The following is a 22,478-nucleotide window of genomic DNA, read 5'->3' as shown; positions in this document are numbered from 1 at the left end:
TTCAGACCACAATGCTCTAAAGCTAGAACTCAACCACAAAAGGAAGTTTGAAAAGAACCAAAATACGTGGAGACTAAACAGCATCGTTCTAAAGAATGAATGGGTCAACCGGGAAATTAAAGAAGAATTGAAAAAAATCGTGGAAACAAATGATAATGAAAATACAACGATTCAAAATCTGTGGGACACAACAAAGGCAGTCCTGAGAGGAAAATATATAGCGGTACAAGCCTTTCTCAAGAAACAAGAAATGTCTCAGGTACACAATCTAGCCCTACACCTAAAGGAGCTGGAGAAAGAACAAGAAAGAAACCCTAAGCCTAGCAGGAGAAGAGAAATCATAAAGATCAGAGCAGAAATCAATGAAAGAGAAACCAAAAAAACAATAGAACAAATCAACGAAAGTTGGAGCTGTTTCTTTGAAAGAATTAATAAAATTGATAAACCCCTGGCACGACTTATCAGAAAGAAAAGAGAAAGGGCCCAAATAAATAAAATCATGAATGAAAGAGGAGAGATCACAACTAACACCAAAGAAATAGAAATTATTATAAGAACATACTATGAGCAACTCTACGGCAATAAATTTGACAATCTGGCAGAAATGGATGCATTCCTAGAAACATATAAACTACCACAACTGAACCAGGAAGAAATTTAAAGCCTGAACAGACCCATAACCAGTAAGGAGATTGAAACAGTCATTAAAAATCTCCAAACAAAAGCCCAGGGCCAGACGGCTTCCCGGGGGAATTCTACCAAACATTTAAAGAAGAACTAATTCCTATTCTCCTAAAACTGTTCCAAAAAATAGAAATGGAAGGAAAACTTCCAAACTCATTTTATGAGGCCAGCATCACCTTGATCCCAAAACCAGACAAGGATCCCACCAAAAAAGAGAGCTATAGACCAATATCCTTGATGAACACAGATGCAAAAATACTCAACAAAATACTATCCAATAGGATTTAACAGTACATTAAAAAGATTATTCACCACGACCAAGTGGGATTTATTCCAGGGCTGCAAGGTTGGTTCAACATCCACAAATCAGTCAATGTGATACAACACATCAATAAAAGTAAGAACAAGAACCATATGATACTCTCAATAGATGCTGAAAAAGCATTTGACAAAGTACAGCATCCCTTCCTGATCAAAACTCTTCAAAGTGTAGGGATAGAGGGCACATACCTCAATATCATCACAGCCATCTATGAAAAACCCACCGCAAATATCATTCTCAATGGAGAAAAACTGAAAGCTTTTCTGCTAAGGTCAGGAACACGGCAGGGATGTCCATTATCACCACTGCTATTCAACATAGTACTAGAGGTCCTAGCCTCAGCAATCAGACAACAAAAGGAAATTAAAGGCATCCAAATCGGCAAAGAAGAAGTCAAATTATCACTCTTTGCAGATGATATGATACTATATGTGGAAAACCCAAAAGACTCCACTCCAAAACTGCTAGAACTTATACAGGAATTCAGAAAGGTGTCAGGATATAAAATCAATGCACAGAAATCAGTTGCATTTCTCTACACCAACAGCAAGACAGAAGAAAGAGAAATTAAGGAGTCAATCCCATTTACAATTGCACCCAAAACCATAAGATACCTAGGAATAAACCTAACCAAAGAGACACAGAATCTATACTCAAAAACTATAAAGTACTCATGAAAGAATTTGAGGAAGACACAAAGAAATGGAAAAATGTTCCATGCTCCTGGATTGGAAGAATAAATATTGTGAAAATGTCTAGGCTACCTAAAGCAATCTACACATTTAATGCAATTCCTATCAAAGTACCATCCATCTTTTTCAAAGAAATGGAACAAATAATTCTAAAATTTATATGGAACCAGAAAAGACCTCGAATAGCTAAAGGGATATTGAAAAAGAAAGCCAACGTTGGTGGCATCACAATTCAGGACTTCAAGCTCTATTACAAAGCTGTCATCATCAAGACAGCATGGTACTGGCACAAAAACAGACCCATTGATCAATGGAGCAGAATAGAGAGCCCAGAAATAGACTCTCAACTCTATGGTCAACTTATCTTCGACAAAGCAGGAAAGAATATCCAATGGAAAAAAGACAGCCTCTTCAATAAATGGTGCTGGGAAAATTGGACAGCCACATGCAGAAAAATGAAATTGGACCATTTCCTTACACCACACACGAAAATAGACTCAAAATGGATGAAGGACCTCAATGTGCGAAAGGAATCCATCAAAATCCTTGAGGAGAACACAGGCAGTAACCTCTTCGACCTCAGCCGCAGCAACATCTTCCTAGGAACATTGCCAAAGGCAAGGGAAGTGAGGGCAAAAATGAACTATTGGGATTTCATCAAGATCAAAAGTTTTTGCACAGCAAAGGAAACAGTTAACAAAATCAAAAGACAACTGACAGAATGGGAGAAGATATTTGCAAACGACATATCAGATAAAGAACTAGTGTCCAGAATCTATAAAGAACTTAGCAAACTCAACACCCAAAGAACAAATAATCCAATCAAGAAATGGGCAGAGGACATGAACAGACATTTCTGCAGAGAAGACATCCAGATGGCCAACAGACACATGAAAAAGTGCTCCATATCACTCGGCATCAGGGAAATACAAATCAAAACCACAATGCGATATCACCTCACACCAGTCAGAATGGCTAAAATCAACAAGTCAGGAAATGACAGATGCTGGCGAGGATGCGGAGAAAGGGGAACCCTCCTACACTGTTGGTGGGAATGCAAGCTGGTGCAACCTCTCTGGAAAACAGCGTGGAGGTTCCTCAAAATGTTGAAAATAGAACTGCCCTATGACCTAGCAATTGCACTATTGGGTATTTACCCTAAAGATACAAACGTAGTGATCCAAAGGGGCACGTGTACTCGTATGTTTATAGCAGCAATGTCCACAATAGCCAAACTATGGAAAGAACCTAGATGTCCATCAACAGATGAATGGATCAAGAAGATGTGGTATATATACACAATGGAATACTATGCAGCCATCAAAAGAAATGAAATCTTGCCATTTGCGACTACATGGATGGAACTAGAGTGTATCATGCTTAGCGAAATAAGTCAGGCGGAGAAAGACAACTATCATATGATCTCCCTGATATGAGGAAGGGGTGTTGCAACATGGGGGCTTAAGTGGGTACGAGAAGAATAAATGAAAGAAGATGGGATTGGGAGGGAGACAAACCATAAGTGACTCTTAATCTCACAAAACAAACTGAGGGTTGCTGGGGGGAGGGGATTTGGGGGAAGGGGGTGGTGTTATGGACATTGGGGAGGGTATGTGCTTTGGTGAGTGCTGTGAAGTGTGTAAACCTGGGGATTAAAATATATGTTTATAAAAAATAAAAAATTATATTAAAAAAAATGGGCAGAAGATATGAACAGAGACTTCTCCAATGAAGACATACAAATGGCTATCATACACATGAAAAAATGTTCATCATCACTAGCCACCAGGTAGGTTTTTTTTATTATCTTCATAGTACAGATGAGGAATTTTTGAGGCTCAGAAATGTTAAAAGCTCCCCTGAAGTCACAAGCCAATACTACCAAAGCTCACATTCCATTTTAGGCCCTTCAGATTCCAAAGTCCATACTCCTATTACTAATCACATACTAAATTGTCTCTCTTTCTTTCTCCCCACCCCCACTTTTTTTTAAAAGTATGCTCCATGGCTAATGTGGAGCTAAACATGGGCTTGAACTCACAACCCTGAGCTGAAATCAAGATTCAAGATGGTTAACTCATTGAGTCACCCTGGTTCCCCTAAATTACTGCCACTTCTTAAACAGATCTGACCATATGTGACTAGTAATCCTTTGAGGAAAGGAAAACATGGGAACAACCACCAGGTTTCAGGAGCCTCCTTTCCTTGGAATATCAGATGGCTCTTTACAGCCAAGATGTGCAGTAGTTAGCACACAACCTGAGGCCATCCTGACAAGACTACTAATCCTTTGTTGTCATCATCATAAACCCTCACTGAGCTTTGCCATTCAAAGATAGTTTATCACTTCATCTGGATGTGATCAGGCCCTAAGGAAATGATGGTAACCTGCCCAGAGTAAACTGATCTCAACTTTGAAATACCTGCATATTAATTTGTAGGGTAAATAACCCCTGACAGGAAAGTTTAGAGTAGGAGACCTGCAAACCAAACCTGCTCAAACACTTAGTCAAGAACTTGGAAGTTGCTTATTTCCTCAGCAGACCCTAAACACACTTACCATACTGGCACTGGAGCTAAGCACTTCCCGTGTCACCATTTTGGAGCTCTGCATTCTTGGAAAATAGACATTGCTCCTATGAGTCTGAGTCTTCTCATTCTTTTTGTTTTTCTTTTTTTCTTATTTTTTATTTAGATTTTATTTATTTGTGATAAAGAGAGCTTGAGAAAGAGATCACAAGAAGGGGAAGTCGAGAGGGAGAAGCAAGCTCCCTGCCCACCAGGGAGCCCAATGTGGGACTCAATCCTAGCACTCTGGGACCATGACCTGAGCTGAAGACAGCTGCTTAACCCACTGAGCCACCCAGGTGCTCTCTTTCTTTAAATGTCTACCATTAACTCCTACCTGACGGCATTATTGAAAAGATCAGAAATACCTATAAAGTAGGAGCACTTTACAAATGTCACATGAGTATTACTGTCCCCTGTATCTTGATTTGGGCATGTGCTTGCCACCCAGATTGAAGTACCCATATTATGTATCCAAGTATCCTTTCCCCCAAATTTCACTAGAGAAAAGCTGATAATTCATTTTTTAAAATTTTCTTTTCAGTGTAACAGTATTCATTGTTTTTGCACCACACCCAGTGCTCCATGCAATAGGTGCCCTCATTAATACCCTCCCCCCTGGCTCTCCCAACCTCCCACCCTCGCCCCTTCAAAACCCTCAGGTTGTTTTTCAGAGTCCATAGTCTCTCATGGTTCACCTCCCTTTCCAATTTCCCTCAACTCCTATCTCCTCTCCATCTCCCCATGTCCTCTATGTTATTTATTATGCTCCACAAATAAGTGAAACCATATGATAACTGACTCTCTCTCTCTGCTTGACTTATTTCACTCAGCATAATCTCTTCCAGTCCTCTCCATGTTGCTACAAAAGTTGGGTATTCATCCTTTCTAATGGAGGCATAATACTCCATAGTGTATATGGACCACATCTTACTTATCCATCCGTCCATTGAAGGGCATCTTGGTTCTTTCCACAGTTTGGCAACCATGGCCATTGCTGCTATAAATATTGGGGTACAGATGGCCCTTCTTTTCACTACACATGTATCTTTGGAGTAAATACCCGGGAGTGCAATTGCAGGGTCATAGAGAAGCACGATTTTTAATTTCTTGAGGAATCTCCACACTGTTCTCCAAAGAGGCTGCACCAACTTGCATTCTCACCAACAGTGTAAGAGGGTTCCCCTTTCTCCACATCCTCTCCAACACACGTTGTTTCCCGTCTTGCTAATTTGGCCATTCTAACTGGTGTAAGGTAGTATCTCAAACTACTAGAACTCATACAGCTTTTCAGTAATATGGCAGGATACAAAGTCAATGTACAGAAATCAGTGGCTTTCTTATACACTAACAATGAAAATACAGAAAGGGAAATTAGAGAATTGATTCTATTTACTATTGCACCAAGAACCATAAGATACCTGGGAATAAACCTAACCAAAGAGGTAAAGGATCTGTACTCGAGGAACTATAGAACACTCATGAAAGAAAATGAAGAAGACACAAAAAGATGGAAGACCATTCCATGCTCTTGGATCAAAAAAATAAACATTGTTAAAATGTCTATACTGCCTAGAGCAATCTGTACTTTTAATATCATTCTGATCAAAATTTCACTGGTATTTTTCAAAGAGCTGGAGGAAATAATCCTAAAATTTGTATGGAATCAGAAGAGACCCCGAATTCTAAGGAAATATTGTAAAACAAAAATAAAACTGGCGGCATCACTTTACCAGATTTCAAGCTTTACTACAAAGCTGTGATCACCAAGACAGCATGGTACTGGCATAAAAACAGACACATAGACCAGTGGAACAGAGTAGAGAGCCCAGATATGGACCCTCAACTCTATGGTCAAATAATCTTCGACAAAACAAGAAAAAATATACAGTGGAAAAAAGACCGTCTCTTCAATAAGTGGTGCTGGGAAAATTGGACAGCTATATGTAGAAGAAGGATCTCGACCATTCTCTTACACTGTACACAAAGATAAACTGGAAATGGATTAAAGATCTAAACGTGAGACAGGAATCCATTCAGAATTTTTCATCAAGATCCAAAGGAAACAGCAAAACAAAGAGGTAACCCATGGAATGGGTGAAGATATTTGCAAATGACAATACAGATAAAAGTTTGATATCCAGGATCTATAAAGAACTTCTCAAACTCAACACACACAAAACAGATAATCATATAAAAAATGCACAGAAGATATGAACAGACAATTCATATGACACATGAAAAAATATTCATTATCACTAGCCATCAGGGAGGTTCAAATTAAAACCACATTTATATACCACCTTACACCAGTTAGAATGACCAAAACTTGGAAGACTGATGATCCATTTTAGCATCCTTTCCTAATATCACAACAGAACAAAATTCCCAATTTTGCAAATTGTTTTTCTTAGTTTCCTATAGACCAACTGCTTAGTCTGATAGCCTGTTTCTTAGGAAGCCCTCACCAGGTCAGGCTGTGGGTCGTGTCACTTCCACGGAACTCCCTACAGGGAAGCAACTTTATTTTGCAGGATGAGGATTCTTATTTTAGCATGCATCCTAGAAAATGACACATAAAGGAATTTGCCAGAGTGGCTATTTATATTATTTTAGGTTCTTATGGTTCTCTACCCTCCAAATACAGCACTATTTCCTCTTCTTCACTGACAGCAAAACGTAATATCAAAAAACTGTCTCTGTAATAGGTTTAGAGGCAGCTCTCAAAGATGATTAAAGGATCAGAAAACCTAATGTGTAGAGAAAAGTGAAAGACACCAATATACTTTATCTAACAGAGGCAAGAAACCAGATATCTCCTACTGAAAAATGGAACAAGAGAAAATGAAGCTGTACTGCAGTGTGAGGGATAGGGAGAAAGATGTTTAGTCTTCTTAAATGTGGCTATGAGTTATGTTAGGATGTTGTCAATTCTCTTCTTTTGGAGACTTAAAAGATGTGGTCTGGATACATCTACTGGGGACAGGTTTGTTCAGTCCTATATGTATCCTTGCCCAGGGGCTGACAGATGGATCAAATAATCTCTCAGCAGCCCTTCCAGCCCACACTTCTGTATTTCTATGATTGTTGGACTGCTATGAGAGCTGAATCAGATTTGCCCTTGCAATTTTGAGGAGGATTCAACTGCTTAAAAAAAAAAAAAAAGGTAGACTCTGTGTCCCCAAAACAAATACCTCTCTACCCTGTTTAAGATTAAATTATACCACCAGAGATGTTATTTCCTTGAGCCACAAAGCATTTTTGCTCTTCTAGAGTTCCCCACCAGAATGCAGACACTGACACCGAAGTGAATATCAAGTAACTAATCTTACCAGATCAGAGATCAAGGCCGGGTGACAGATGAAGGCTGGAAATGCAGGAAGAGGAGAGTCCCAAACACAGAGAAGACAGAGACAGGACTGTAAATACAAATTGGGTCTAATCGAAACTTGTAACCTGAGGCTACTCCAGAAGGGAGGATAGGGCCCTCTTCCCTCCCCGCTGAGTTCAGTAATTCCTTCAACGACCAGACAAGGCACTGGGAACACTGCAGTAAGACAAACACTGCTGGCTCCCACTTCCCTACAAAACACTGAACATGGGGTGGATGTAGAGTAAATATTACATGTGGTCTCCACATATGCAACGGTGAGTTGCTGATGTACACAAGGCACTCTTCTGGGCATTTGGAATGGGGTGGTGACCAAATGGAGCTTACATTCTGATAAGATGAAAGTAGGGAATGAAAGAAGCATGAGTTGCTCTAAGAACTCTGGCAGAGAGACGAGCCTAGCTAAAAAGTCCAACCTGAGAAAGGGATGCTTCTATCACCATGGAAGCTTGAATAGGGACTGGTAAAAGGTATGCATTGGGGAAGGAGGAAATACCTGGAGAGTGTTCCATTTAAAGTTACCAAATGTTGCAGGCACCTGGGTGGCTCAGTGGATTAAGGTCTTGGGATCCTGGGATAGAGTCCCACATGGGGCTCTCTGCTCGGCAGGAAGCCTGCTTCCTCCTCTCTCTCTCTGTCTGCCTCTCTGCATACTTGTGATCTCTCTCTGTCAAATAAATAAATAAAAAATCTTGAAAAAAAAAGTTACCAAATGTTGCCAAGCTACCACAGTTTGTTGTATAGTAAAATAAAAGGTTATTTATATCTTTCTCTCTCTTATTCAAGTATTTGTGTAATAATTTTAAGCCTATCAAAGTCATACTTAAAACTGCTTTATCTAATTTTTACCTTGTGGCTTTAATGTATATTGGTCTCCAAATTGTTACTTGTCAATTGTGATCAAATTCTATTACAGATATGATATAATTTGGAGACCTAAATCAAAATCAGATAAGAGTTTTACACTGTTGATGAAAGCATTGAGTTTAAATCCAAAATATGTTTGTATTTCTGAATGTAAACAAGATGGCATGTTTCACCTTGTGACATAGATCTTTCCCCATCTGCACGGAATATGAATTATAGGTTGATTCCTTCACTACAGGTGGACCCGTGGCAGCCGAGCAGTATCTCGGAGCAGCTACTGATGTCCATATTCCCCAAAGCCCTGTTAGCGTTCTTACAGGAAGCCAACATCCAGTACAAGCAAGCATTCTTTTTCACTTGCTTAATTCATGAGTACTAAATTGAACTGAAAGATAGGTGTAGTTAGGTTATTTACTGACTGCTTACAACAGCATTTCAGGCACTGTTTTTCACACTGCAAAAACAGGCACAAATGTAACACAGTTATAGTCACCTTTGATGCGCTTACTAGTGTAATGAAGGAGGGAAGAAGAACACACTGGCCTATCATTTCACCCTTAGCACTAGGTGGCCAGTGTAAACAGAGGTCTTCTCTCTGTGACGAAAGGAGAGCAGCCTAACAATGCCCAGAAACTGGGTAGGAATGCAGGGGGAGATAAAGCTTTCTGCAGGAGCAATGACACCTAAGCACAGGATGAGCCTTAGGACTTGCAGGCAGAGGGGACAGTGCAAGGAAAGGGAAGAAGCAGTATGCTACCTGTTTAGGGAACTGAAGTGTTTGAGTGTTACCAGCATACAAAACGGGAGTAGAAACAAAAGATGCTGGAGATGTTGAGGGAAGACCAGGTTGTGGGAAGTCTGATGTGTACAGGGCTAGGATGTATGTGTGTGATGCTGTACACTGGAATGATGGAAATAAGGGAGTCAGATATAAGTGGGGTGGAAGGGCAACAGGGGACTACAATAATAGACCAAGCAAGAGGTTGTGAGGCATTGAATCAGGACCAGAGTAGTGTGATCAGGAGAGTATTTAAAAAAAAGTAGTTAATAGGCAAAACTTCCTGGTCTCTGCACTTGGTTGGATGTGGGAAGGAAGAAATCAAGGGCTTCCCCAAATCTTCTAGCTTGGGCAATGGAGTAGATAAATTAAAATAGATCAGATTATCTTGAAGTATTTGGTTTGGGTTGTTTGCATTTTTTTTTTTTTTAAGGAATAGTTACACAATAAGAATTAAGCAAACATTAAATAGTCATAGGAGTCAAAGAAGAAACAAGAGACTTTTGAAAGGGAGAAACATTAGTGGTGCCAAGTGTGCAGTAATATCCAGCAAGAAAAGGACTGACCAGTTTCCTCTGGACTTGGCAATGTAAATTGTGTTGGTAACTCTCATGGTGGAATGTGGGATTAAATTGTCAGGAACAGAAGACAGAGAAAGACAGATGTGAATAGGATATGGGAACATGGAGAAGCAGAGCAGACTACTGCTCTTAGAAATTAAAATAAGGAGAGATGTAGAGAATAAGGAATGACTATAAGAAGATGCAGCATCAATGACTGCTTGAAATTTGGAATTTTAGGGGGTAGGGAGCAATTTTTGTATGTCTGCAGGCTGAATGGAGGAACGAGTTAAGGAAGGAGACATTGATGGTACAAGATAGAATGCACCAATGGAAGAATGGATTTGAGCACCAGGAAGGATACCTTATCCAGTAAGACTGAAGGGGTAAATGTAAGTCTAGTTAGGATTATAAAGAGAGTCAAAAAAAAAAAAAAAAAAGAGAGTAAATTTTCTATATGGAATAGGAAGCAAAGTTATCTACCAAAAGGGAAGAAATAGGGGCTGAAGAAATTTACCAATAAAAAAACTTGGGTAAGAACTAATAACTGGTTGTTGAAAAGAAGGGAGATGGTAGTGCTCATGCAGAGTTGAGGTTTTGTTGGGTTAGGACCATGGAAAGATCAGCATGGCAAGGAAGTGGAGTTCCTAGTGAGATACTAGCTCAAGTATTCATCCATGTTGTCAAATCTGGAGAGGAAAGGAGAAGAGTGTAGGAGGAATGGTGGAGTCAAATGGAAGAATCAAGAAGGGTATAAGGATCATTATATGGAATGCAGATATAGCATAACTGAGGGCAACAAGGAAGTGGAAGGAAGAAGATTTTAACAAAATGTAGGCTGATATTAAGAGTCATGGTATAGAACATTTATGGCTGGTGACAAATGTCAGGGCATGGTCATGGAAGATTTGGCTAAAGTGGAGTATAAATCACCAAGACTGATGTGGTTGAGAATGAATGGACTAAATCACCAGAGAATCAATACAGCCATTTTGAATTTCCTTGGGTGTTGGCAAGATTAGAGATAAAGAGACCTAATGTGCCCCTGGGACAGTAATTTCAGAGATTACACAGAGGAAAGAAACAAGAAATGGCACAATGCCAAAGGGCAAATGAGCTTTTTCTAGAAGTGTGATTGATAGGGAAGGAGAAATGCGGATTTGGGAGGATGCTGACCTCCTTCCCTTCTGGTCCCATGATAGGTGGATTAGCAGAAGAGAAAGCCACAAAAGAATCTATCCTTGAGAGAGTCCAATTTCTGTCAGGGCAAGAATACGAGAGGAGTTCTCTGAAGAGGTGAGAATGTTGGAAGTCTATTTACAGTGAAAGCAGGCTTCCAGCAGGCACAACATAAAATGAAGTGATGGAGTGATGAATAGTCAATGCAGGATGTGGGGGAGAAGGGCAGTAGAGTAAATTAATGACATGGGAAGGAGTGACATACCTTTCATTTGGGAACCTAGGATTTCAGAGCTGAGAGGCATGCTCTTAAGTGACTAAACTGAATTGCTCCAACTTTTCAGCAAATTGTTGTACTGTTAAAACTGGCAGGAAGATCAACTGATGATGCCTGGTAAGGCCTGGGATGGGCTCATAGCTCTGTGAGTCAATAGTAAAAGCCTTAGTTTCTGGAAGGCTGATCCACAGGGTGCAAAGTAGCAGTGACATTCCTAACTCATCCACACAAATACTTCCCTGCCAGAAAGATAATTACACCCTTATTAAAGTACTGATACGCTTTTTACAGAAAGGTATTTTATCGTACTTCTAGAATAGCTGTGCATAAAACTATTGTTCATATTGAACACATTTTAGTCATCACTATAACTTTGAAGGCATGCTTTCATTCTCTGAATGCCTGGAAGGAAGGAGCTTGGTAATTATATCTATAGGTGTTCAGCAACAACTCTCATGCTTCATTAATTATAATTCAGTAGAAGGGAATGTACCAGTTATTTTTTTTTTTTTTAAAGATTTTATTTATTTATTTGTCAGGGATAGAGGGAGAGAGAGCGAGCGAGCACAGGCAGACAGAGAGGCAGGCAGAGGGAGAAACAGGCTCCCCGCTGAGCAAGGAGCCCGATGTGGGACTCGATCCCAGGACACTGGGATCATGACCTGAGCTGAAGGCAGCTGCTTAACCAACTGAGCCACCCAGGCGTCCCTGTACCAGTTATTTTAACAAGTCTCTATCTCTTGCCATTAAATATAGGTCATATGGAACTGATACAGCATAAAATATCACACTTTTTGTCACAGAAAATGGAATCTAAAAAAAAAAATGAATGTTTTAAATCAGTTGTCTCCTCATGGAGGACATTCATTTAGAATTATTCATTTTGTTGGTCTCAAGATAATAACGCATAAGAGCCGATTAAATTCCACAGGGCAGTAGGTAGAGATCATTTTTAATTGACTTTTATTATTGTAGCCTAGGGTATTTTCAAAAGATTATCATTACCTCTGTACAGCTGCACATAATATATATCTGTAGTCAATCTTCAAGGCAGAGATAATGTGACCCCATGAGTCTGGCCCTTGGGTAATCAGTCCCTTTCAATGACATTACAGATGAGATGACTCATTCTGTTATAAAAAATTCAAACATTTTATAAATTAAATACCTGTAAACATTGGCAGTGGGATTTCAAGTTATGAGCCCCCGTGAGCCCCCCCTAGAAGCTTTGGGGCGGGGGTTTTATACTGAGTGTTGACATTATTTGAAAAGTTCTCAATAGCTCTGGTCACTATCCTAGGAGCATATGCAACTAGGGTAGGAATAATAATCAGCCATAAAGGACCTAGAAAATACAACACTTATAAATGCTATTTTGGGCTCCTTCTCCTCAATCTGTGGTGTTGACTACTTAACAAGAAAACTGGGGTTAGAACTGTCACACAACAATTATTTTAATTTTCAGATTGGTCTTTTAGGGCCTGTATTAAGATACTGTCTAGTCATTGGGGAGGGTATGTGCTTTGGTGAGTGCTGTGAAGTGTGTAAACCTGGCGATTCACAGACCTGTACCCCTGGGGATAAAAATATATGTTTATAATAAATAAAAAATTAAAAAAAAAGATACTGTCCAGTTATTGAACAGAGAACTATATTAGTTTTCTAGGACTGTCATAACAAATACCACAGACTGGCTGGTTTAAATGCAAAAGTTTATTGTCTCATGATTCTCGAGGCTAGAAGACTGAGATCAAGGTGTGGGCAGAGTTGGTTCCTTCTGAGGGCCTTGAGGGAAGGATCTGTCCCAGGCTTCTTTCCATGGTTTGTAGGCAGCCATCTTTGCCTCTTCATATCTTCCCTCGATGTGTGTCTTTGTGTCCTGATTTTCCCAGTATATGCAACATAAAATGCACCATTTTAACCATTTTAAATATATAATTCAGTGACATTAAGTACTTTCACATTACACAACCTACAGCACATGCATCTTTAGAACTTTCTCATTTTCCCAAACTGAAAATCCTCTTTCTATAAAAACATCTGTCATATGGATGAGAGTGCATCCTGGTGACCACAGTTTAATTACATCTGCAATAATCCTAGTCCCAAATAAGGTCACATTCTGAGGTGCTGGGGGTTAGGACTTCAACATATGAACTGGGGGAGATGGGGACACAATTCAACCCATAACAGATCCCCAAACATAGTAGCTTCAATCAAATAGAATTTACTTCTCCCTCATGAGATGGTCCAAAGGTCCAGAAGCTGTGACTGCACTACTTCAACCACCACTGTTGTTACCATAACTGCCTCTCATGCTATAAACCTGGTGACTAGACACTGGAGTGCTCAGTCCAGCAACACTGGCTACCTCTCAACAGTCACATATCTGTGGCCTTGACATGGCCACAGCAACAGCAGGAGATGGCCTCTGCCTCCTTCTTAACTTCCTATCTTACCAGCATTTACAAATCTGTACCCAGAATCAAGGCTGCAAGAGAGTCAGGAAAAAGTAGGTTTCGGCTTTCCAGCCCCTGCAGTACAGGAAGTCTATAAGGAGAGTAGGCAGTTGACCATGTCCAGTACAGACACTCAGGAGAGGAAAAAGGAAGCCAGAGTCAGCCATATTCTACTATTCTCTTTGTTTGCATTTAATATGGAACTTGAGAGGACTGAGATCAGTGATTTTCTAGATTGAATGAACCTGAATTAGTGGTTTCCAGATTGTTAGCCTAAATTTGATCCCCACAGTATATTAAAATCACTTTGGTGAGGTTTCAAAAAGGACTGATACTTATTCATAAATATTCTTATCTATGTAGGGACCAGTGTGGTATATTTTTTAAGTTTTTTTTTTTTTTTTTTTTTTAAAGTAATCTCCACATGCAGCGTGGTACCCCAGGTCACAACTCCGAGATCCAGAGTCACACACACTTCCAACTGAGCCAGTCAGGTGCCCCCGTGTGGCATAATTTTTTAAAGCTCACAGGTAACTTTAAAGCAATGCAGCTTAAGAATCACTAGCCTAAATGGATAGGCAAATACTAAGGAATCCAAAAACTAGTTCTATTTAGGGCACTTGGAGACTTTAAAAGAAAACTGAAACGCTTAAGAGTTTATTCCTCAAAGAAGTTAATATCCATCTAGAATGATCCCATACAACTTGAAACTGAAAAACTTTTATTATTTTCCTACTTTGGTGAAAGCACTAGTAAACTTGACTAGAAAGCATTAAGATAAATCTGTTGTAGGAGCAATTCTCCATTAGAATTATTTCGACAATTCTTTGAATGGACATTTCATGATGTGACTGGTAATATGTCATGTCATTTATCAATTAATAATGATAAATGATAAAGAATCTAATCAATTAAGTGGCATAGGTTTTTGTACTGAAACTCCTGGGAAAATATTGCCTTTCTAATGGGAACAATGGTAGTTCTACCAGGAGCTGCCAAACAAACAGATATATCAGCATCAGGAACTTCATAACTTTCTGGTGATAAATGTGGGGAATTGCTCTTACCTTAATTGGGAACAATTTGCACTTGTTTGTATTTAGAAGGTCTGTCCACTTTGGAAATAATGCAATCACAATATACCATGGCTCAATTTTGTAAATATTCAAAGATTTTTTGAACTTTTGGAAACTTCTTTTGTGGGTATGTTGTCTTGTTTTGGGGTTCATAATGTCACACTGGACTCAGAGTCCAAAGACTAGAATTCAGGTTCACATTCCGAGTTCAAATTCTGGCTCTGTACTCCTTAGCAGAGTGATGTTGGTTCTTAACCAACAACAGGTTCTTAACCTTTTGGGGCCTCATTTTTCCCTGTCTGTAAAATGGAAGTAACAAAAAATACCTACCTTATAGGATGTTTAACTCAGCTCATGCACATGAAGAACATAGCATGGTATCTAAATAGGTAATAAATGCTCAGTAAATGCTAATACCCATCATTCAGTTCTTGTAGCTGTTCATTCAATGGTAGTAATTATTATTATTTGAGAACATCTACCTATAATTTTACATTTTATGTTCTTTACCCAATTTAATAGTTTCTATTTCCCAAAAATGAACATTTTCCCAACATTTGATATTTTTAGAGATGTCAATATTTGCTATCCTCTTTTTCATAGATGCATAATTTTCTTTTCCAATTTTATGTAATCTCCATTCAGTTTGCATCATGTCTATCATTTCAAATCCAGGGTCCTCATAGAAGATCTTCAGAACACACTTCAAAAGGCAAACAGTTTGTGAACCCAGAGAAATCGAAGATACCTGTCCAGATATAATTATGAAGTTTATCACTCCTTAGAAGAAGTATGTAATCAGAGGAGCTTTTGTTTTTTGGGTGTTTTTTTTTTTTTAATAAATACATCTTTATCATTTAGGTCTGATGGCTGGGAGAAAAGGATAAAGATAGAGGCAGGGGCCATATGAAGAATATATAAACTTCTTATATGGCCCAGCCACCTCAGTTCATCATCTCTTTCATTATTAAGCATTTAAAGGAAATAGTGAAATAAGTTGGATTTCATTTGCTTTACCCAAACCACCCCTCCAAAATACATGGGAAGGGCAATGGAAAAGTGAGGTAATGCTACTATAATTGCAGTTGTGAAAACCTTAACTAAAAAGCCATGGAAGGTAGATCTAGTCAGAGTTTGAGGGCAGTGATTTGGATGGGGGTGGAGTGAAAGTTGATGCTTGCCACATAGCTTCTGCACAAGTTGAGACCTCCCAAAGGCCAAGCCTTATATGCAGAATCTCAGGGCCTTTAAACATGTTATTTATTCTTCCTATTATTCATTCTACAACAACCTCATTCCTACCACTATATCCGTTACTGGTCACCTTGATAATACCTAGTTACTTTTTGAATCTCAGCCCAAGCAAAAAGATGGCTGTTTCTACTCTCGAAGATGGAATTAGAACTCTTCACGTCCAACCCTAGCATATTAAATGCACCCACAACACATGGATATGATATCTGTCATAGTTTTTATGTATGTAATTGTAGGACCACTTGATTAATGCTTTTTTTTCCTCATAAGCTTCAATTTCAATGAGGGCAGGCCATTTCTTTCCTGTTCACCACTATATCCCCAGTGTCAAGCAAATAGGAACCTCCAAGTAGGTAGTAGATGACAGAATAAGTAAATGAAGAAATACATAGATTTTCTAGCTTCCCCTGAATTGAGCAAAGTAATGTCAGGCATAAAATTAACATGATCCAAAAAAAAAAAATAATGTGATCCTGTTATATTCTAAGGAGAATATTTGGTTATCTTGATAATGACTTTTTTTTTCAAAATTATTTTCATATATTTCATGTTCCCACATATGATTTAGAAGCTTGAAATTAAAAGCAATGGGAAGGTTTTAGCTAGCTTGGCACATGGAAGTGTTATAAAATACACTCCAAAAAATTTTAAATATATCTATAGATATGTACCTATACATACATACATATATACACATAAATATATATATAATATGCACACATATATACATATATATATGTATGCTCATTAGACTAAATAAGAATAGAAAAAAAAGAAAGCTTGGGTACTTCTCAAAATCTAAATTTTTCAGCACAGACTGTCTTGCACACCATGGATTAAAGGGACACTTTTGTTTGACTTCCTTACTTGTAAAGCTTTTAAATCAGAAATGTCATTCATATTTCTAAGTGCCTTATTCATCCATCTCAAATATACCTTCTTCTGATGACAGATAAGTGTGTGTGACTAGATCAATGCAAATGTATCACCGTTACTGGGGAAATTATTCAGAGTATGCCCTTTGATGTGTGACTTGAATAAACTTTAAATGCAGAAGACAATGCTTTTCTTTTAGCATCTTTTCAGTGGCAAATTACAAAATATGGGACTTTAATAGACTCTTTAAAGTAGTTTGCATAGTTTTCATGAACCTGATTTCTTATCCTCTTAAGTACTTGGAAGGGAAATGGAAATAATTTTTGTTTTTAAAAAGAACCCAGCAACACATGGATTAATTTTCTACAAAGCTCTGCCATCAAGATACTAATGGTAAATGGTAGTAGAAGGTATGCATTAAAAAGGGGACAATATAAAGACATGAAGCTACTATTTGTAAAGACAGAAAATAAAATATAATTTTAAGTAGCTTAAGGAAAATTAAAAACACAAAACTGATTTTTGTTCAGTTTTATACTTAATGTATGCTCTTTGAGCCTGATTGCTGCCAATTGTTACCTTTTGTTCTCTGAAAGTTCCATAACTAGGGAGAGTCTGACATGGTTTTCATCTATTTGTTTTAGATTCAAAATTGGATGTGTCATCTAAATAAAAGTAATTCAGGTCTCATTCACATGTTCTCTATTGGAAAATCATGAGGGAAGGCCTCTATATGTTTTAAAGGTAAAAATAATTTTTTTTATTTAGTAAGCATAAAAACATTTATTTATTTAGTAAACATTCATCTTTTTCAAGTTTGACTTGTGGGAAAAAATGAAATGGTCTTTTCCAGCATCTCATATTTAATATCATCTGATAATATCCCTTAGATTTTTGGACCATATTTAATTTTTGCCATTGAGTATTCCAGGGAATGCTATTTCTAACATAGAGTTGTTGATGCACTTAAAAATAATGGCATTCAAAATTATTGTGAGCTGGTGCTACTTAAGGCGAACCAGTGCAAAACTACATAAATGTATATGTATAAGAAAGTATATGCCCTTCCCAGTCTTTGATCCTACATTCTCTCCTAGATACTTACCCATCTCTCTCTCTCTCTTCTCAGCAAAATGTCTGAAAAGATTTCTTATATAACTGTTTCTATTTCCTTACCTCCCATTCAGACCTTGACTCAATGGCCTTCACCCCCATGGCTCTTCTAAAATTTCTCTTGCTGGGACCAACAATGGCTCCTTGGTTCTCCTCCTTTGTCTCTGACCATTCCCTCCTGTCTCACTGACTGGCTCCTCTCCTTATGCCCTTCCTGTGGGTTCTGATCATTCCAGAGCTCTCTGCTCAGACTCTATACTCTCCCTCTACCAACCTCTCTAGATGGACACATCTACCTCCGTGGTTTCAACAATCATTCCGGAAATTTCTATTTAGTTGGGGTCCACTCTCTGGAGCTTTACATTCGTATGTCATTACCTACTTGACCTTATCTCAATTTTCACAAAAGCACCTCGGACTCAGAATGGCACCATTCTGTGACTGTGGTCAAGAAGCATGAACATCATCCTAAATTCTTTACTTTTACCACTTCCTTTAAATCTACCACTGAAAACTGACAATTCTCTGTTCTAAATATCTTTTGAATCTTCTCCAGTTCCTTCTCTTGTCTTCCCTTCTCTTGCCCTAACTTATCTTTGGATCTCTTCTCCATGGACTATTGCAATAAAGCATTCAGTGTGGAGTTCTTTTCAAGTTCCTGTCCTCACCCCTCTCATACTCTAATCATTCACTACTGTCAGCATGACCTTGTGTCCATCCGTGCCTTTGTCTCTTTATCTCACAGACATACCCCTCTCCCATGAAATACACAATGAACCCTTTTTTCTTTTACAGAAGATCCAGGGATTTCACGTGTTCTCTGCTTCTGTGTCTCGTTTCATCTGCCATTTCTTCTTCATACCCCAAAAACAGTTCTTCAAAAAAGATGTGCCCAGATTCTCTTCCAAGCTTGAGATCATTTCTTCCAATTTGTCTGCTGGGCAAGCTTCAAATCTTACCCAACTACTCAAGTGTTCCTCCCCTGAAAAACCTTATTTTATTCTTTGGGAAAATTAAGACATTACACCCCATGCTCCCTAAGCAACTTATGCATGTTCACATCACAATGATTGATTGTTCCCATATCTGCCCTCCTTACTAGCATATAAACTCTTTGTCTTTTTATCTTTGAATCTCCAGTATCAAAAGGATCAAAAAAGCACAGTATCAAAAAAGGATTTCCTGAATTATTACTTGAGTGAAGTAATGAATGAAAACTAGGTCCCCTATGAATATAATGTTAATAGCTACCTATTTGTTATTGAGTTAAAAACCACATTTAAGTAATATTGATATAATGAGATTATAAAGAAAACTGTCACTTGATTTTACAAATCAATTTGCTTTGCTTTCCCATTTTGTGTTGTAATAAAATTTGACTTTGTACAGCAATAAAACTTAATTATTGCTGGGGTACCTGATGGCTCAGTCAGTTAAGTGTGCCCACTGGGGAGTCTGATTCTCTCTCTACCCTTCCCCTCACTCCTGCAGTCTTTCTCTCTTTCTCTCTTTCCCAAATAAAATCCTTTAAAAATTTTTTAAAAACATAACTATTGCTTTAAGAAATACTCTTTGTGATTCTGATTCTCTTGGAGGAGGGGGATAGGAGGAAGAGGAATTTACCTTTTTTCTTAACAATTACATATGATATTGAAGGAGAAGATGACTTGAGGCACCTGGGTAGCTCATCCAGTTAAGCATCCAGCTCTTGATTTCAGCTTAGGTCATGGTCATGAGATCAAGCCTTAGATTGGGCTCTGTGCTCAGTGTGGAATCTGCCTGGGATTCTCTCTCTCTCCCTCTCCCTCAGCCCCTCCTCCTACTCACACATGTTCTCTTGCTATAAGTAAATAAGTAAGTACATAAATAAATAAATGAAATCTTTTAAAGAGATTTCCTGTTAGATTTGTAATGAAGGCAATAAATTTGTAATGAAGGCAATAAATTTCTTATTTCTGCATAAACAGGCTTGGACTGCAGAAATAGGAAATTTCTGTATCTTTTTTGTGGGCTATCTAATGACTCAAACTATAGTGAATAACTGCACTGAAGTCTTATTAAATTATGCTGATCAGTGCTTTAAAAATAAAAGCCTGACTATGAATGCTCTTGTTTTCAGCTGGGCAGAAATCACAGAACTTACAAAAGAGCTGTCTGGATAGACTGTGGTATTCATGCAAGAGAATGGATTGGTCCTGCTTTTTGCAAGTGGTTTGTAGAAGAAGTAAGTTAAACTCTTTATTCAATGTCCATTTCAACTAACTATTGCTTCCCATGTGTTTTCATTCTGCTCAAGAAGCAAAACTAGGAACTTAAACCCGGGAATACCTGATTGAATGATAACACCTTGATTTTGGTGGGTTACTTTCATGGTCTGAAGATTCTTCATTACTCTGGCTCAGTTCCCCCTTGCATCTGCCCTCAGAGGGTGGAGTTACCAACCCTCATTGAAAGAAAGGAAAAGAGTTTGAGAGCATTTAAAAATTTGTGGACAAATTAGGAACCAGTCAAGCAGCTGATTTATGACAAAAGGCAAAATATCTAAATTATGGTGCTCCAGAACAGTTTCCAGAGCGTGCCTGGTCATACAAGGAGATTTTCTGTCATTCTCAGTGCAGGTCATCAGCTACCTTATGTAGAGGCCTAAGGTCAAGTGGGCAGCATCCACTTTCCAGCACACGTTGGCAAGTTCGTCCTTCACTTGAAGGCAGTGTGCCTTCTCTGCCATCATCTTCCTCTCTAGGTGTTTGATGTGTTTTTCGCAGAACTTAGGCTCTGCCTCGAGCTTTAGGCAGAACTTCTGAATCTCACTTTCCAGGAGGGTGTTTCACAGGTGAAAAGTAACTTGCTCAGCTTGGTGGATTGTTGTGTTTCCTGGGAGCTCTTCATTCCCCTGACATGCCTTCTTCAGTGCCCTGAACGACTTTCCATCTTTCAGGGGGCTCCCGCCTGAGGGCACATGATCAGTGGAGGAGGAGCCAGTCTCCAACCGCCTCCTTGAGCCCCCTCTTTCCAGATGGTCTCTAAGGAGCACTAGCAGATGCATCACCTCAGTAGGATCTGGCTGAGGGTGTGTGTTGGCACTGGCCCTCACCAGAGGCCTGCCATGGCACAGCTCCCTCAGAAAGCTCTGGCCGGCCCACCTGCCCTGCCCTTTCCTGCACTCTCTGTCCACAGCTGCCAGTGTCCTGAACCAGCGGGTCTGTACTTCCCTGCAGATCAGGGCTGTCCTTGAAGCCTTCTGGCATTTTCCTCGCAGGGGTTCTCCATCATCCTGGCTGCTCAAGAAATGGGATTTTCATCAGTCAGTTGGTGTGGGCTCTTCATCAACAGCCTTTGCCGCCTCCCTTCAGCAGTTGCAAGAAAAAAATTCCAGAATGGAAAGCTAGATAAGAAATCTCCAATAGGACATCAAATCATTTTCCATAAATGTAAAGTTGATTAATTGAATATATCCAACAATCAGAATTGTAAATCTGTTCTGTGTGAAAGACCTTATTAAGAAGACACAAAATAAAAGCTATCAACTGGGAGAAAGTATGTGCAAACCACATACCTGAAAAAGGACACCTGTCTGAAGGACGGAAACTTAGAATTTGACCCCCAAATAAGCATGCATCCAGTTAGCAAAAGGAAAAAAAAATCTCCAACATTTACCAAAGAATATACAGAAGGAAGTCGAATAAAAACTTGCCATTGGAGCAATTCAAATGAAAATTCCAGTGAGCCCTCACTGCGCACCTATCACAGTAGTTCAAACCAAATGCGCCAGAGAGGGGGAGAGAGACCCCACTACCAAATGCAAGGCAGGATGTGGAATGACTGGATCACTCCCGCATTGCAGTTGGGAATGGAAAATGATAGAGCTGACTCTTGAAAACAGTTAACCGTTTCTTTTCATTTCAAAGCCGTGAGTTCAATTCCCGTTAACATGCAATGTAATATCAATTTTAGGTATCCAATATAGTGGCTCAACCCTTCCACACAGAATCTGTGAAAACTAGGATTGCTACCGCCATATGAGCCAGTCATGGCACTATGGCATTTATCTTAGAAAAATCAAAACTTAACGTTTGCTCCAAAGCCTGATCAGGAATGTAGCTGTGTCCTTATGAAAGCAGTGGGGCTGCCAAGGGGATAGAAGTGACTGGAGTGGTTGGATATTGACACTTGACAGGTGTGTAAGTGATAAACTCCTCTTGCTTCTCTGAAAGCCCCTTCCCCTTAATGGTGGTCCTGAGGAAGAGGAGAAAAGGAATGTCAACGATTTCAATCACTTTAAACCTGCCAAGCATTAGAACACCAACTATTCCACACTAATTCACTCTCGTATTAATCCTCAGTGTCCCAAAGCAGACAGGAGGTGTCTGGTCCAAGAGGGG

General features: G+C 39.1%; 1 pseudogene; it reads left to right on the top strand.

The window, feature by feature from the left end:
- Positions 1-8,732: 8,732 nt before the first annotated feature.
- On the top strand, positions 8,733-20,329 carry LOC131827845 (carboxypeptidase A6-like; annotated as a pseudogene).
- The last annotated feature ends 2,149 nt before the right edge of the window (positions 20,330-22,478 follow it).

Source organism: Mustela lutreola, chromosome 3, assembly GCF_030435805.1.
Source record: "Mustela lutreola isolate mMusLut2 chromosome 3, mMusLut2.pri, whole genome shotgun sequence".
Classification (NCBI taxonomy): Eukaryota; Metazoa; Chordata; class Mammalia; order Carnivora; family Mustelidae; genus Mustela; species Mustela lutreola.
The sequence above is the reverse complement of the archived record's forward strand: the minus strand, read 5'-3'. Positions and strand labels throughout refer to the sequence as shown.